This window comes from Haliotis cracherodii, unplaced genomic scaffold (genome assembly GCF_022045235.1).
Source record: "Haliotis cracherodii isolate W230 unplaced genomic scaffold, xgHalCrac1.p SCAF_8, whole genome shotgun sequence".
Lineage (NCBI taxonomy): Eukaryota > Metazoa > Mollusca > Gastropoda > Lepetellida > Haliotidae > Haliotis > Haliotis cracherodii.
Genome location: NW_027266341.1, coordinates 54570758 through 54589430, shown reverse-complemented (window position 1 = coordinate 54589430; position 18673 = coordinate 54570758). Strand labels below are relative to the sequence as shown.

At 39.6% G+C, this 18673-nt stretch overlaps 1 protein-coding gene across 4 annotated transcripts in view; it reads right to left on the bottom strand.

Moving 5' to 3' along the window:
* LOC139449916 (uncharacterized) overlaps positions 1–18673 on the bottom strand; it is a 219076-nt gene that overhangs the window by 39449 nt on the left and 160954 nt on the right. The window lies entirely within an intron of this gene.

Genomic DNA, 18673 nt, shown 5'->3' with positions numbered 1-18673 from the left:
GATTGTGTCATACATTATGATTATTAACAAATCTTTATCATTCTTTTTATATCATAATTCTTTTCAGACTTTTAGTTTTGACTTCAGTTTTAGTTTCAAATTATGAAATAAAAATATTTAAATTATTTTACTTATCAAAACACCCACTTTCAATTTAAATACCTCCATTTGGTTGTAAAATGCCACATAGCTCATAAACCTCACAGTTATGACATAGCAAAAACATTCTGAAGCACTCATTAAATACACCTGCTTCTCAGACAAAGGGACACAACAAAATATTTAAAGTATTTTACTTATCAAAACACTCACTTTCAATTTTAATTCCTCCATTTGGTTGTAAAATGCCACATAGCTCATAAACCTCACAGTTATGACATAGCAAAAACATTCTGAAGCCCTCATAAAATACACCTGCTTCTCAGAAAAAGGGACACAACTCTGTCAGTTCTATCAGACTGTCGACCTCCCTCACCTATAACAAACAGCCTGAGGCACTTCCCTGCTACACATGACTAGCAGCTAGTCACGCACACCGTCACTCGTGTAACTACTGGATGTCGCGTCCAAGCTGACAGTGGAAACTGATACTGTATATAGACAGAGACAAGTCACAATGACACTTGGTACATGGACCCGACCCGACCCGACCCGCCTGTGATTCAGCGAGGAAGCAGGTGGTGTGCCTGTATCCTGTTCAGTGACATCATCCTCGTCTTTGATGTAAATGTGTAGGTGGGCAAGCACATCAGGCTCTTTACATCCCACTCCATTAATAATTGTTAAATAGGTCAAAAGAATCACACTGCTAGCCTACAATACATTCAGAAACAGGGTTGACGTGTTCTACATAGTCACTGTGAAATGACATCTATTTGTACCTGACAAAAGTAGTCATTTTATACACATTAAATAATTTGTTTCCATATATTCTTATTTACAACTTTGAGCTAAAATTGATATTACAAAGAGAAGACGATAAATCTGAATTGTTTGATGGGCATTATTTAGAAGTTGACGGATGACAAAGACGAGACAATTCATGGATAACAAGTTTCTTTATTTACTGTAAAGGTGACGTTTCAGCCTTGCCTGACAATGGTATAAGGATCTATACGGAAACATCGCCTTTACAGTAAATAAAGAAGTTATCCATAAGCTGTCTCTACTTTGATCGTAAATCTGTTGTTTTTCTCTCTCCCTTATTTGAAAAGATTGTATGTGACAATGTAAGCTTCTTTTCTTTCTTCAAGTTTTGAAAGAACTTTAATACTGACCCCGAGTCCCCAAGAATATCCCAAAGTTCCCACAAAATTTCAGTCATAACACTGAACCAAGACCATCAACTGAACCAGTAGGGTCATCTCTCAATATTGACAAACATAACACCATCATGACTGACCAGTTTACCTCTCCGAGCACTAACCAATCTACACACCTGTCACATCCCTAATCCCCCTTGACCGACACTAATTGACCCCATTAGGCCGTCCGCACTCACCGTTCTCCGTGACTGTGTCAATGGCAACAAATCAACATGTTTGACCACAGCTTCTGGAGCTTGTGCACACACTGAGCCACTAAGATACACTACTACAATATATTGAGGCTGGTATTTATAAGCCAGAATGGCTAACTGGGAGCAATTAAAAATACACAATTTTCCACAATTTTATACGCAAATGCGAATAAGAGAGAGAATTAATGGTTGTCAACTTATTCATGGTGAGAAACACAAGGTTTCGGAGTATATGTTTACTCCTTCATCAATATGAGTGAGTGAGTATGGTTTCACGCAGCTTTTAGCAATATTCCAGCAATATCACGATGGAGGACGCATAAATGGGCTTCACACATTGTACCCATGTGGGGAACCAAACCCAGGTCTTTGGCATGACAAGCGAATGCTTTAACCACATGGCTACCCTTTCATGTGAATGAGTAAGCATATAGTCAGAAACGTTTTGTTCCTCCTAATATAGAAGTTGACATCCATAAATTCTCTCTCTTCTACATGCTTCACTTCCTAATGCCATTCAAAGACTCAAATGACAATGTTCCTAACAATTCAACATTTGACATCTGCCATGAATATGTTACTTTCTGAATAAAAATGAGTGAGTGAGTTTTAAGTCCCGTTTAGCAATATTCCAGCAACTTCAAGAAGGGGAACACCAGAACGGGCTTCACACATTGTACACCTTCTTTAATCTGCTCACTTATTTGTCCAACATATCCACATTGTAGACAAATGTTGTCAATCATTCAAATGACCACTTGAAACTCCCAAACCTATGACAATCACTCAGTAGACATATTCCACTTAATAGGGTCAGTCCTCAGCATTGTTGCCTTTGATAAGGTGTGACCGATATAGCCTGACAACAAAGGCTGTGTAATTCACGAGACACATATCTTAAGTGGATCGCAGTTGAATAGACACTCAGACAATTGACACTATTTGCTCGATAAAGTTGATGACCTTTGAACATGCGACACATGGAAAATGTCACTATTATCACTGATATTCTGTATAATCCTCCATAGATCGTGTATCAAGCATGTAGGGCTTCAAAACTAAGTCCACTCAGTAAAATAAGAAACTGTAAGAAATGAGTGAGTGAGTATGATTTTTTACGCCGCTTTTAGCAATATTCCATCACGGTGGTGGGACACCAGAAATGGGCTTCACACATTGTACCCATTTGGGGAATCGAATCTGGGCCTTTGTCGTGACGAGCAAACACTTTAACCACTAGGCTAGCCCACTGCCCAGAAACTTAAAGAACAACTTTTCGACACTGTATGATGATGAAACGTCCACTGTATGGAAGTCTACATCTTTAATCTTATTTCACTTTCACTTTTTACCAGTAGAAGGGTATTATGATATTTTCTTGTTAAATATAGCCTTTTCGCAACACTTCCTTGATATTTGTCAATGCTTTTTATACCCTTAGGAAAAATGTGAAGTGACAACTAAAGTGGTGATTGGGTGGCCAGCGAAAGCCAGTGTATGTGAGATTGATCATTGTGACCATCCGATCCTCATTCTAGCTCTTACAGCAAGGAGGTGACCTGTTCTGACCTGTCCACAGGGTATCCCTCCGTGGAAGCCAATGTTAGTAAAACTGATCATTGTGAAGTAGTGTCCCTTGCCTCCAGACCAACGGCCAATGTAAGTAAAACTGATCATTGTGAAGTAGTGCCCCTAGCCTCCAGACCAACGGCCAATGTAAGTAAAACTATTCATTGTGAAGTAGTGTCCCTAGCTTCCAGACCAATGGCCAATGGTGGTGGTCCAACCAGACACTTTCCATGAGGGAGATGCATCTGAAATACACCTGACAATTAATGGATGACTTAGACAGACCCAGGGGTCAATGTCTGGTATACATCCAAGCCACCTGGATAACTGGCATACCTCCCTACACTTGGAGCAGGTGCCTGACTGTATACATATGGAGTTGGTGGAAGGCAATTACTAAATGATACAATTGCACTGACAACAAACATATCGGGATCGACAAGCATATTTCTCGAAATTGATACAATATGGGCATGCTTTCAATGGCTACCCAAGACCACTCAATAGACCAACTGCTTATCAATTAGCTGTAATCACCTGGCTGCTGATCAACCAGCAAAGAAAGCAAACAATTTATTTTTCTAAGGTCAAATTGAGGTTAGCAGCTGCACATCCATGTTGTTGCTTTCTTTCCATTATCGCCTCAAGCCAAGGAGTAACAACAAACAACATCTACAACACCACAAAAACTTCACCCAGTCACATATCCAAAAGTAAAAACCACTTATGTTAAAATCAAAAGATAATACTAGACACAACTTGAGTTAAATTCTTTACATCAAATCAAGCAAAAATGGTAAAACAACGCTATGACTGTCAGAAGTCTATTTTAGCATATGATAGTCATGGTGCTAAGATCTCTTCATGAAATGGATCAGAGAGCTGTTAATGAGAGAGTGAGTTGGGTTAAATGCCGCTTTTAACAGTATTCCAGTTATATCATGGCGTGTCAGCTTAACGTGGGAGGAAATCCTCAAGTGATGCATGTCTCAGACGTTTACCATTTTGGTGAAACCCACGAGCACGGGTATGGTGCTGACAAACCTAAAAACATAATCGGGGCGAACCGGGATTCAAACCCACAATCATAGGTCAAGGGGATGCAACTCTGCACAGTGAGTTGCAGCGTGTTAGACGACTGGCCACCCGTGCCCCAGAGAGAGCTGTAAATGAGGCTCTGGGGAACATTTACCTACAAAGTATGTGAAGTCATTTCTGTTATTACCTTACTGTACCGTACATATGCAACAAATACCAACTGCTGTCACTTCCATCTACCGTATTTGCAGTATTAAGCACCCTGTCCAATAAGTGGCCCCTTCTTATCTCCTTGCCCAATCTGTACATAGTCTTAATAAGTGTTCCACAAAGCCAGAAAATTTACCTGACAGTTTGTATTTTCTTGTATATATTACAGATTATTTTACACAAAACCCAGCAATTTCACATAATATGTATGGTTTTAAGAAGCGCCTCCATTGTCAATTTTCTAAGTCAGATTTGGTTTTAATTCTATATGTCATAATAAAAACTTCAGTCACATTTTTCTTCTTTTTTTTAAACTATTTTCAGACGAGGTTGCTACAGATATTTAACCTAGAAATAGTCAAGGGGAAACCCTGATGGTAACAGACAAGCTGACTTTGCTCGAAAAATTTTATTCAACATCAAAGATTTATAATAGTATTTTATTTGCCGGTCCACAAGGACTGGCAGTTACATGAATTAACGGTCCAAGCCTAATTTTACCGGTAAAAAAATTGTAATTACCGGTAAATGGGATCGCTGACCATATAAACCCTCTGCATTTAACGGGCAAAAATGTTTACCCATACATGCATAGATATTCCTGCCATACATCTCCAGTGAAACAAAAATGAAAATCAACCCTGAAAACTTAAACCCAGATACTCAAATCAATCAAGAGTTGCATCCCTTCACCATAATTATGTCAGCTCTTGTGTCGTATACTTCTGCTATCGGGGCAAAATTACCGATTCCTTCTATTTCTATCTGTTTGACCATCAATCCTAAGTTTAAACACACAAACAGTGCCCTGAATTGCCCATATGTAGCCAACAGGAAAAATTACTAAACAGAGAGGCATTAAACACTTTCATTCACAATCCTTGTTCAACTATGAATCATAGCGGCCAAGTGTGTGACTATTCTTGTGCATGTTAAACACAATGTTGCACCAGCTACCCATACAGCAACACAAAAGTTTAATCCCAAAGCATCTTCTTGGCGAACATGCCTTATTTTTGAACTGTCAAAGGTAAACAAAATTTGGGTTGAATAGATTCTCAAAATATCAGCTGAATGAATATACGGGGAATGAAAACAATTTCTCACACAGAGTGAGTGGCGGTATTTAGGCCATTTGTGCTACACAGGCCAGTGTCAGAGAACATTCCTGAGATGAATATACTGTGTTCACTCCCCACTCCCTCTTGTCACAATTACCTGTGCTCACATCTAAGCCTGACTGACCTTCTGTCCACAAGGAACAGTCCTGGAAGGACATGCCATCATGTAACAACTGTCTTGATGATATTCATGCAACAATGTCACTTGAACAATTGAAACAAAGCGACAAAAACCCTTTCCTTATCCAATAGAAATCTCTGCATAAAGCAGAGTCGATTGTACGATTCCGACTATATCATGAGCATGTGTTTATGAATCACTATCAAATAGTAATGATACCAAGAGTTCGCGAAAAGATGAGCGTATCCTGCCCCACCGGTGGCACCCATCACAAACACATGCAAAGGCAAGTCAATTGTTCACATATCATTTGACAAAATACAACACTTGCAGTAGACTAACATCTAGTCTCTGAACTGAAAATATTTTACAGAAAAAGCAGTTAAATTATATTAATAAAATATTTAAATAGGAGCCATGAGACTCTTCATTTCCAAAAACTGCAGAATTCTAGACTTGCCAACTATTACAGACTCGTATCAGCTGTATTGGATATATTTGTTTCAGGGTCTGTATGACACTTGCAGTAGAGATCCAAATATATGTGCTACAAATGTCCACAAAATTCTAATCTTCAAGCCCAAACCTTTCATTTGACATCACTTAGTTGAGTTTGATGAATAAATATGAAGAATTATTATTACCTGAGCTTGGCAGAGAAAAAGAAATTTGACTTCACTCAAGCTATGGCTCAATTATCATACTGCTTTCAATTTTTGTTCATTTTTGCAAATTCCTTTTATGTTTGTTTGTTTGTTGTTTCACACTACACTCAGCAATCTTCAAGGTATATGACAGCGATCTGTAAATAATCAAATCTGGACCAGACAATCCAGTGATTGACATCATGAGCATTAATCTTCTCCATTAATTGGGATCGATGACATGCATCAATCAAGTCAGCGAGCCTGACCACCCGATCCTGTTTGTCGCCTCTCATGAGTTACGAGGTTCTTGTTAGAAAGGAACAGTGCTTCTTCTAATCCTCATTTTTCATATCTTTCATCTTTTACTTCATTTCGTTATGCAGTGTGGTATATACCGTATTCGACGTAATAAGCGCTCTCAAAATAAAAATAGGGAACCCCCTATTAGAATGTTATTTTGGTGAAAAAAACAGAGTAGAAAGATAAATTTTGTGGTTTATGCTGACAGCCTGAAATGTTAATGTACGACAGATATATTTTCCCAGAATTAAATGCCCATAATTTAGGGTGCATATATCACACGAGTGCATATTAAAAGCGAATAAATAAGTCTTGTGTACATTGATCAATCGGAAGGGGTGCTAAGTGGGATTGTTCACTAGCCAATATCTTAGCAAATGTGGCCGTGGGCGCTTATTAGAGCGGGTCGCTTATTACATCAAATACGGTAAATGTCTCAGTGACACTTCCCTCCATACTTCCTGCACGAGGATCCACCACCATCATCTCAAACATATCTTACCATCAATAGCCTTCAGACACAAATAAAAAAAATGTTTTATTTGCTATGCTCCAAAAATTCACACAATAAAACCTTGAAATAGCTTTGTCGATTTTTATCGATGTGTGTAGACAGCTGGTGTACTTCATTTCCATCTCAAAATATTCATCACCATGATAACAAATCGGTTATTGACTACTTGACCAACTGCAATCATGAACGGCCAATATGACATACCAGCCCATGCTGTGTGAACAATCACCTGCTGTCTTCAGATGCTACGCTGTACTACACCAACACAGTCCTTACTTTTCACAGGATGTAAATTGAACACCTTGGGGCTTGGTCTATTAACATGAAGATTACTTACGTGTATTTATAGGTTGTAAGGGAAATGGTATATTGCTGTGCCATCAAATGTGTTAAAAATCCAGCATAGAACAGGTATACACTGTTTTCAAAGGTGAATGAGTGAGTGAGTGTGGTTTTAAGCTGCTTTTAGCAATATTCCAGGAATATCACGGCAGGGGACACCAGAAATGGGCTTCACACATTGTACCCATGTCGGGATTCGAACCCGGGTCTAGGCTACCCGACCGCCCCCAAAGGTGAATGAAATATCAGCATAGACAATACTACCAGGCTGATGCCATCTCAGTTTAGGCTGGCTGTCCTTGTGTGAGAGCATACTGAAATGACATGACAATTTCTTTTACAGTCTGACAGTGGTATGGAGCAGTCGCCCGGAGGTCTGAGGTGCCACAATTTGCTGCGACAGAGTTGCATCCCTTGGGCATGCCAGGAACTGCTGTTTGTTGGTTCAAATGCCAGATTCACCCTGTCTTGTGAGTTTCATAAAAGTGATAAACATCTAAGACATACCTCACTTCGGGATTTCATCCCTACTCAAATTGACCTGCTGTGATATAACAGAAATACTGTTCAGAGCGTTGTTGAACCAAACTCACTCACGAATATCACACCATACAAAACATAAAATGCCAAAATGAAAAAAAAGTATTCTCTCATTCACTTTTATGCTAGACTGATCTACAGTTCAATAAAATATACATACCACTTCATACCAGACAACTGTACGAGGACACCATAAACCACTCCTTGGGAAAGAGCCAAAGAGTACCGGTACTCCACTGTGAAGCACTGGTGCAAAGATCCTGCAAACTCGAGGCGACGTCCCTATCATGTATGGCAGTGCCGACCCCTACATCCAGGCCTACATGACCGTGTCTGATAGATGAGGCATGGCAATTAACTCTCATGGAACACACTTCTGAAGAATGTTATGATGCTGATAATGAGATAATTACTACTATTACCAACTCAAGGTTCTCACACGGAGCTACTTTATTGCCTAATTGTCCCTTTACTCTGCCACTAACTGCCAGAATATTATTATTAAGGAGAGAATTGACTCATTAAATAGAGCAACAGGTAAAGAATTCTAAATGGATCTCGAACATGTGGAATTTACTCCATAGACAAAAAAAAAACATCATAAACAATTTAATCATTAACTATGAAAAATAAAGACACAATTTTTAAATGAATTCATCATAGAAAGACAAAAATTGTGTCGACATTGGAATTAAAGTAAATACTTTAATCATTCAGTAGGCCAACTTTTCCCCAAAAAACTTTGAAATACAAAACTGAAAGTGTTCGACCCTGCTACTATCTACCCGAAGACAACTTGCACACATGACTTAAAACTGTAGTTTCTAAATTTAAAAACATAAGGAGTCGACCCTGCTACTATCTACCTGAAGACAACTTGCACACATGACTCAAAATTGTAGTTTCTAAATTTGAAAACATAAGGGTTTGACCCTGCTACTATCTACCTGAAGACAACCTGCACACATGACAACACAGACAGACTCTACCAGTTACCTCTGAGGCTGATCTCTCAACACGCACTCCCATTTCCCTGCACTGGGCAGCTCAGACTGTACACAGTGTACTTTAGACGATAGGCTGCACAGGCAGTCCGGGGCCTGGCACTGATGGGAACAAGCCGTCAGTCTCACCAGCAGACACTGACCGACACCCTTCATCTGGTAGGTACTATGTTGACTCCACCACCCACAGCTGGAACCTTGGAGGCTGCTTCACCACAGCAGGCAGCCCACTCACAAAATTTTATGAACTCTCAGAATAATTTCCTCAAGATAACAAGCAGGAGAAAGCGTCTGTCCAGAGCAGATGTGTAGTGGCCATTCCTGCCAGGCAGAGTGCAGCCTCAGTGTGAATTCATTGCACGTTTGTGTGAAGTTCCCTCCATGATAAACCCATCAACAATGACACAGGTCTGAGATAATCCTGGGGGTCCAAACTGATCGACAGTGACTCATACACTGCACCTTTTTCTTGAATTAGCTCCCTCTTAATTCTGTTTGAGTTACACACTCGTAAGATGGCTTGAAATACAATCAATGTTTTCATCAATTTCCGTTCTCCTTGGCTCACCTTGGTTTCAAAGGTCATGCCTATAGAAAAGGTAATTTATTGTACTCAATTTTCAATTTCAAATCTGACCCTTATTCAAAGACAAGAATCTTGAGAAAGATAATAGTATATCTTTTTCACTGACCAAGAGTCTAATACAAAAATGTTCAAATAAATAACATCCAATAACATTAAGGTCTTTTCAAATCGACTGCACCTGTTGAAGTGTTTTACAAAATGGCTTCCCTGGTGAAGATGTTCAAGCTAAACTCACCTGATGTACGATATTTGTTAACAGGAAACTGCCTCAGTCTAATCACCTCCAAGAACTGTAACCTAAGTTATCAAGAGACATTAGCAGCAAGATTTAGACATCCCACTTGACCACCATGAGTCATCGTCACCACAGATAGTTCTTATTCACACCCATGATAACGTCGTCCATTATGTAGATGGAATTAAGTCAGCTGGCCTAGCATGAAATGGGACATGAACGAAGAAGAGGTGAAGTGATGGCAATATCAAGCAAGATTTGATTCCAGAATCGGGAGGCTGGGTGAGCAACAGGCGTGTTCATCAATCCCCCGGGACATCCCCTGTTATCTAAGCTGGGGGGGGGAGAGAACGGGATCCTGCTAGCCAATTTACTGAGCGGGCTGATTCATACTGAATGTAACGCTTGGGGCAGCAAACCTTTGTCATAAATAACCATCATCAAAGAAAACTTACACAACTTCATTGACTCATTATGTGAAATTAGAAGACCTACAAAGGTGTTCAGAACCTTTGATGATTTTTTACATTTTTATTTACACACAGCATTGCCAGTCGTATCTTACAAAGGGTTGTCAGCAAAATAGACCCTCAGAGATTGTCAGATCTAGTACCCTATGATGTTGCTACAGCAGGAACAGTTCTGACAACAAATCTGACCAGCAGGGAGCCAGGGGCCCACTGCTCTTTCCTACTACAGCTGCATGAGGTCTCTTAAAGAATATGAGTTGCTATATCTGAGCCCTGTAATTGCCTTGTGAAATGGAACTGAAATGAAATCAAAGTGCTACACTATCGTAACTCTCAACTCTTTACAAAGCTTAATATAATGTGTGACTTGTTGCTGAGGATTACACTGGTGAATGAAACTGCAACAGCAACTGCAACAACTGCAACAGCAACTGCAACAGCAACTGCAACAGCAGCAACTGCAACAGCAACAGCAACTGCAACAGCGACTGTTACAGCCTGAAAAGCCCTCTCAATAAGTGCAGTGGCAGCCATCAAATAAGCCATGAGGAAACCATTTTCACAACAACAAAATAAGACAAATATATCAATATTTGTCATTGCCAGAAACACTTTTCCCCCAATTCAAGGTGCTGATTCCATTCTAGTCCTGCATCATGTAAAGTTATCATACCTTTCATATCACTGAAATACAAGTATGGAAGTTCCCACACTGCTTTCAATATTTTGTCAGATACCTAACAAAGCCAACAAGACCCAATATTGAATGCGTAAATTCCTCACAAGTAAACATAAGCAACCCCATTTTTAATAAGTTGTATCTATGTCTGACTATTACGCTGATATCCCACCTTGGTCTCTCCTAGTGGACTACTGTATTCACCATAGTAAGTGCTCCACTCCAATAACCTACCCCTGACCAACATCTACATCAGTCTAGGTAATCTTGATTAGCGCCGAGTACCAAGCCCCAAAATTGACATGCCAACTTGTAGTTTCTTGTGCATATTACAGATTATTTGGCAGTAAACACAGCAGTGTAGAAAGGATAGTGACTGCTTTGTAACAATTATCGAAAATGTTTTAGTTTCATGGACGTTTGAACCAATTCTGTTCTCCACCACTTGATCTCTGACAACAAATGTAACGTGTATTGTTTTAGGCGAGGTGAAATTGGGTTAACCGTCGCGTCCAAGATTATTGCACTTATATAGTGACGTGCATGCACGTGTGTGTGTGTGTGTGTGTGTGTGTGTGTGTGTGTGTGTATGTGTTGCTGCTTGTACTAGTCTGGACTGATGCCGATTTATAGTGCTAGCACACTGAGATATCATACCGCAGTTTAACATGAATACCCCACTCAGACACAGTATACTGACTCCGAGCCGATCAGTCTTTGTTTTAGCCCCTAAATGCCGAGCGCCAGACAGGGTAACAACAAGTACCATCTTTTAACGTCTTTTGGTATGACGCGGCCGGGGATCGAACCCCGGACCTTCCGCTCTCCGGGCAGACGCTCTACCACAAGACCACGGAGGCGGCGTGTATGGTTTTAAACGCCCCTTTGTCAATTTCATAAGCAGCTAGGGCACTTACTGCGTCAAATACGGTAAATGTTGTACCTCATTCCACGGGTTTAGAGTTATTACTAAACCAATACATTTCTGACACTGGGTCACTGTCATAATGCCCTCCCACTTGTGCAATGAAGGAAAGGAGTTCTTTCTCCCTGGACAATGAAAGGAAACATGACTACATACCAATACACTCAGCATTCACACCGTTTTCAGCCATTCATCATCTGTTAAAAAGTCTCTTCAGATGTTGGCATACATAGAAAAGTTTCATTATACTCGGCAAGGAGTGGAACAACTGGCTGACAGATCAATACAACACACATCATTAACCCTTTCCTTCACAACCTTCCTCGGGTCAATCTTCCTGAAGCAGGACTGATCTCAATAGATTTGCCAATTCCTCTTGTTTAACCCTTCCTATGGCAGAGTAACATGCACTTGGCTAAACCTTAATAAGACAGTACCATTAACCCTTTATATGGTAATAATGGCTCCTAAATTTCTTCACTGACGTGAGATCACTTAATTAGCTGACAGAATAACATCTATTCCATACAAAACCCTTTCTTACAGCAGTATAAAGTACTGCACCAGATTAACCCTCTCACAACCATCACATATCTCATACCAGGAGAAATGTAAATATGAGGTCTTGTCAAACTTTCAATTTCTCTGCACAGTGTTTTTGTAAATATGTTATGCTTGCATGATTACAAATACATGTCACACTCTGAAACTAATGGAGGAAATATAGAACATGCATTCATTCTACAAGATAGGACATGCATACATTCTACAAGATTAACACTTTTTACCACATCCAGCAAATTGGCACTTTTCATAATATGAAGCAAATTAACACTTTTTATCACAACTACCAGATTAAGGCTTTTCATCACATCTACCAGATTAACCCTTCTAATGACAATACTGTCCCATTGTCACTTGTATATTCAGATAACGTCAACTGTTGTGTGGCTGACATATCGCTGATGCCACATCCTGCAGCAGTCAATTCATTCTTACTATGTCAGCAGTTGTGCACCTGTTTAACCCTTGGTATGTCGGGTGTCCCACATTCCATCCCCGCCCTGGGCTGACCCACCCAGCCCTTGCTGGAACAGACCCGCTGTAATTAGCCTGTGTCCTGATCCTGATAGTGTTGACACAGAACAGCTACCATACTAATTGGATTGCAGGGCCCAGAGCAATCCCAGCTCATAGCCTTCTCATTAGGAATGTAAACAGTCACTTACAGTTTCAACAGGATGACAAAGTCGTCATCAGAGAAGGACAATACCTGGATTAACTCGACATTCTTGTCCGATTGGTCAGACTTGGGATGGAGAGGTCAAAGGAGATGACCAAGCAGCTTGGGGGTAGCCAGGGGGATACTGTCACACTGGCTGTTACATGTTGTTTTTTGTTTCTGAATGGGTTGGGTTTTTGTATGGTCTGACTTTGTGTGCTGACGATTAGGTGCCTCACTCTGGCAGTATGGGTTCAAATCCAAAATGGGACTCAACCTTAAAAAGTACTAGAATCTGTATTTTACTAAAAAAAACATTTTTTACGGGTTGGGTTTTATGACAGCTTTCACACAATAGAAAGAATTGTGACACCAATAAGCATGGTGTGCCCATGTGTGCTCATGTTCGGATTCAAACCCAGAGCTAGGCACTATCTATTGGGCTAACCCAGATATATTTGAATAAAGCGCTTCAACCACAACCAACCACACCAAATAATAGGCCATTAATTAGGCTCATGTCTCACACGATGTATGATCAAAATGCATGACACTATCACGCCAGTGAATGGATCAGTGTGCACTGCAAATTGCATTCTCAGCTCCCCGGGGAGTATACCACCCTTTCAGAAGGGACAAGGTATTCCAACAATGAATAGACTTGTCATCAACAGACGACATTATTTTGAAAACAAACCCCGTGTAACATCTGTACTTGGTAAATGTGGAATCAAAAACAAGTTGGTCACACGTTTCCGCTGTGACTAAGAAACACGCAGCAGGGTCACATGACCCACCGATTGGTCATCACAATCTGATCACATAGTCCGATCAGCCTGTCACATTTGACAGGTGTCAGGAACCGTAGATAACAGAATCTATCCTGGCTTTGTTGTCCCATTGCTCCAGCAGGCATACTATGCTGGTCACGCCTCATGGGTGCCAGGCTATGAACTACGGTATGCTAGGTGTCCGATATGTATAGTGTTGGTGTAACGCCAACTGAATCCAACAATTACAAGAATGTCCTATTTTGAATAGCCTTCCTTCCAAGTATTTCAAAACAATATACACAACCTTTTCAATTTGTTCTGGAACACCCACTGAATATTTACACATATGAACACCTATACAATAGTTGGGCAAATTACTTGACAAAACTGGATGGGCTAATCCGATATAAGGCTAGAAATAATTGGTATGTTGGATTCTAAGCCGGAGTTAATTCTTATGTATATTGTCTTCCGTGGGCGCTTATTACAGCGGGGCGCTTATTACGTTGATTGCGGTATATAAAAACTGTAAATAAATTACAGATAACATTAATGTACTGCTGAGTCAGAGACTCTAAATGTCACTACAACATACTACATAAATCCCACTTTGCAAAACAATTAAGATAATTGCCATAAATGAAATCAGAAGATTTAAACTTGCCCGTTAAATCTGCCAAATCCTTGAATGCTATGGCAGCTCATGATGCTGAGCTACAGAAGGACAGATCAGGGTCACTGGCAAGCACATGGACACATTAAAAGCAGTGTTTGTTTGACCATCAGCGCTGACACAATTGGGCTGATATTGATCTAAAAATTCCATCCTCAATACTGGGCGTTAACACTTCATATCACATGCCTATTGTCATTCTATCAATCATAAGCTTAAATATTTAATAACACAGGCCTTTGATCACTGTATCTAATGGACAAAAAAAATCTCAGTGAAAGATTTGGTTGATCTTTTGGACTGCACAGCTTTACATTATTAAAACTAAACATAATTGAAATGAACAGTAATTGATATAAGTTATATTGCAGGATCCCTCGAACACAGCAAGAGAAAGATATGATCTTGAAATTAATGTCAACTGACCCTTGAGCAGAGCAAGGGTTAACTATATGTTGACTAGAGCAGCCATTATCAGATTTCTTTTGTAAACATGTGGACGATCAGTAAATTTGCTCTGATAACAGTTTGAATCGCCCATTATGTCACAGAGGCCTTTTAATTTAATCTGCCCATGAATTATTCACACTCCACTTTCAATTCCATAAAGCATCAACGAGTTTCATTAATGAACACCCACTATTCCTCTACTCACAATGAAGAACAGTCTGGAGGAAACTCTCATTTCAAAACGCATAATAATTCGTTCCTGATGTAGTAAAACAACATACAGTGTTTATGAAACCAGTGTTGTCAAGATTATAACATGACAAAAACATGTCAAATGAGCTTTCTTTATGACTAAACACGAAAGAGAACATAAACATGGTTGATATTTACCTATATGATTCATCCTAATCATGAAAGTTGATAAACAATATCATGTTTCATAACACCTTGCCCTTTTGCTAGCTCTGGGGGCATGTTATCAGACCACATGTCATCTGTCCATACATCACCGCCAGGGGGAGCCACCTCAGACCACTAGAGGGAGCTACAGGTTGTCCATCAGGTTCAAATACTCATTCCAAGGAAGCAATAAATTGGTACTCAGAGCCTTCACTCAGTGTGAGTCATGATGGCAACTGTTGCTTTTCAGCCGTTTTTCAAGAAATAAAGAGCCATTAGCATAATTGAAAGTTTTATTGACAATTCTTTTATTGCAAGACAATCAAATAGTTTCAAATGATTCATTAAATTGTTTATGAAACTACAATTCCTTCTAAACCAGAAAAATAGAACATATAGATTCCTATTTTAGGAATACAAGTAAATAACTTATCCCATGTAATCAAAGTCATAAAATATATACATGCTACTTTAATCCTGATTCATAATAATAAAAACACATTGATTCATCATAGCGTTCCTTTAAAAAATTAATTCACATGAACTATAACTGACCTCTTTTCATCAGGTTTGTACACAATCAATCTGTGACAGCCACTTAATACATGTTCAGTATGTCCTTACAACAGACCTGTGAAGATCCGGGATAGAATAGGTCTTCAGCAACCCATGCTTGCCGTAAAATGCGACTACCCTGGTATGCTTGTCGTAAAAGGCGACTAACAGGATCTGGTGGTCAGACTCGCTGACTTGGTTGATGCATGTCATCGATCCCAATTGCGTGGATGCTCATGATATTAATCACTGGATTGTCTGGCCCAGACTCGATTATTTACAGACAGCCGTCATATAGCTGGAATATTGCTGAGTGCCGTGTTAAACAACAAACCAATCAATCAATCAAAAATCCTCAAAACAGTTATAAGATTTACCAAGGCTTCAAGTATCCAACAGATTTGCCTCAAACTTGTAAACAAAAAAAACATCATCTCAATAATGCAGTTCCTAATATTTCCCATATTTTTTCATACAAAATATCCCATCTTGTCAAGTTTTACAAATGTAATGAAAAATTCATTACACACTTAAAAACTAGCTGTGTGTCCGACTATGGATTTCAGCCTATGTTGCTGCTGTGGCAGCTGGTCTTCATGGAGAAGGTGCTTGTGTACACTGTCCCCTGTAGGCCTGCCTGACTCACGGGGAGAGGCTGGTAGTTTTATTAAACACCACAGCACCCAGTGGTGATACACCATACATAGACTTGCACAAGTCTCTAAGACAATAATTATTAGTTCAAATCATAATTTCTAGATTATGTAAATAATACGAACAAGTTGTCCATATAAGAGACTACGTGCTTACTGTCTACATATCTAGACTTGCCTATTTGGAGGATAGAATTACTACACACACATGGACTTTTTCTTTCAGAACAGCCTTGAAGCAAGGCTATACCATACACTGTCTTCATCATAAAACTACTCAGACCAGGACGGAAAGGGTTCAAATAAGATTTGAAATAGTATGTATAATTACATACTGCGTCCTGTTTCTTCAATAATATTGCCTTGATTTAAATAATATTTGAAAATAGAGGGATAGTTAATATTGTACTGAAAGGTCGATAGATTACGTGGCTAAAAGAAATAAATAAACAAACAGATCACAGAATGTAACAAATAACAAGAAAATCATTTCATTTCTCTAACATTTGCCACATGAATATTCCAGTGTCAACAAAAAGACACATTCCAGACACCAATATGGATTAAATCTGAGAGTCGGGCCTATCGTCCACCTCAACTGAATTGATAGTTTCAATTCAAATCTCCATATTAATTAAAATGTCAAAGAAAATGTTTACCCCAGCTCAAACAAGCCCGAGAAGCAAGTCGAGGACAATAGCAGTTCAATCTCACACCTGACATTCCACACTTGTAACATGAACACACAAACACAATGCAATTGTAAAGTATGTCTGAGAACTTCTATCTAAACCAAGGTGACAGATATTCCTGCTTGTTTATGTTCTTCTACCTTTTATTGATCACCAAGTTTCTACCTGTCAGCTGACGAGGCGGTCACTCGACGCCCAGGACCATGCTACAGGTAATACAACAAGTCTCCCTCATCGATCCTGGCATTGCTGGCATTCCTTCCGACACAGCTGTCTGGGCCGGATTGTGTTAATAACACAAGCGGATATGTTTGGCCTTCATCCATATCACATTTTTTAATGTTGCCTAGATACATACGTCTCTTATTGTTATGTTCAACATGACCAGGCCAATTATAGTACATTTTTCAACCTTGTAAAATGTTTCACTCAGACTTTTGATGCCATGGTTACGTGATTATTTTAACCATCTGCACTGCAAGTGATAGAACCACCTGGTTGATAGGCTTCTGCTCAACTTTCAATTAATGATGGCAGTATTTTATGATTTTTTGGTCTCCAATATCCCAATCTACAAAACGTTTCCCCTTCATCAGCTACTAGGCATTATCCTGAACATCACAGAATATCTAACTGGTGCACGTGTTATCAATCCTTAAATTCACTGCCAATTCATCTCCCAGTGCAAATATATAAATGAGAGTTTTATTGAAATAACAAGTGTGGCCCACGTCATGTTTTCTGATAACTCCTGGCAGTACACATGTTTACGACTTCTCGACATTCCGGACTCTCTTTCCAGACTCTTCTACATCACATGGAATCTTGTTATCCCAATGATGGTTCCAAAATCTTTCTATCAAACCTCTCAAATGTTTCCTGATCGACCTTATTCCTACATTGCTCTGTCAAGCTCTTTCAAATGTTTACTGCTTGACCTTATTCCTCCATTGCTCTGTCAAGTCCTCTCAAATGTTTCCTGCTCGACTTTATTCCTCCATTGCTCTGTCAAGTCCTCTCAAATGTTTCCTGCTTGACCTTATTCCTCCATTGCTCTGTCAAGTCCTCTCAAATGTTTCCTGCTTGACTTTATTCCTCCATTGCTCTGTCAAGTCCTCTCAAATGTTTCCTGCTTGACCTTATTCCTCCATTGCTCTGTCAAGTCCTCTCAAATGTTTCCTGCTGAACCTTATTCCTATATTGCTCTGTCAAGTCCTCTCAAATGGTTCCTGCTCAACTTTATTCCTCCATTGCTCTGTCAAGTCCTCTCAAATGTTTCCTGCTCAACTTTATTCCTCCATTGCTCTGTCAAGTCCTCTCTAATGTTTCCTGCTGAACCTTATTCCTATATTGCTCTGTCAAGTCCTCTCAAATGTTTCCTGCTCAACTTTATTCCTCCATTGCTCTGTCAAGTCCTCTCAAATGTTTCCTGCTCG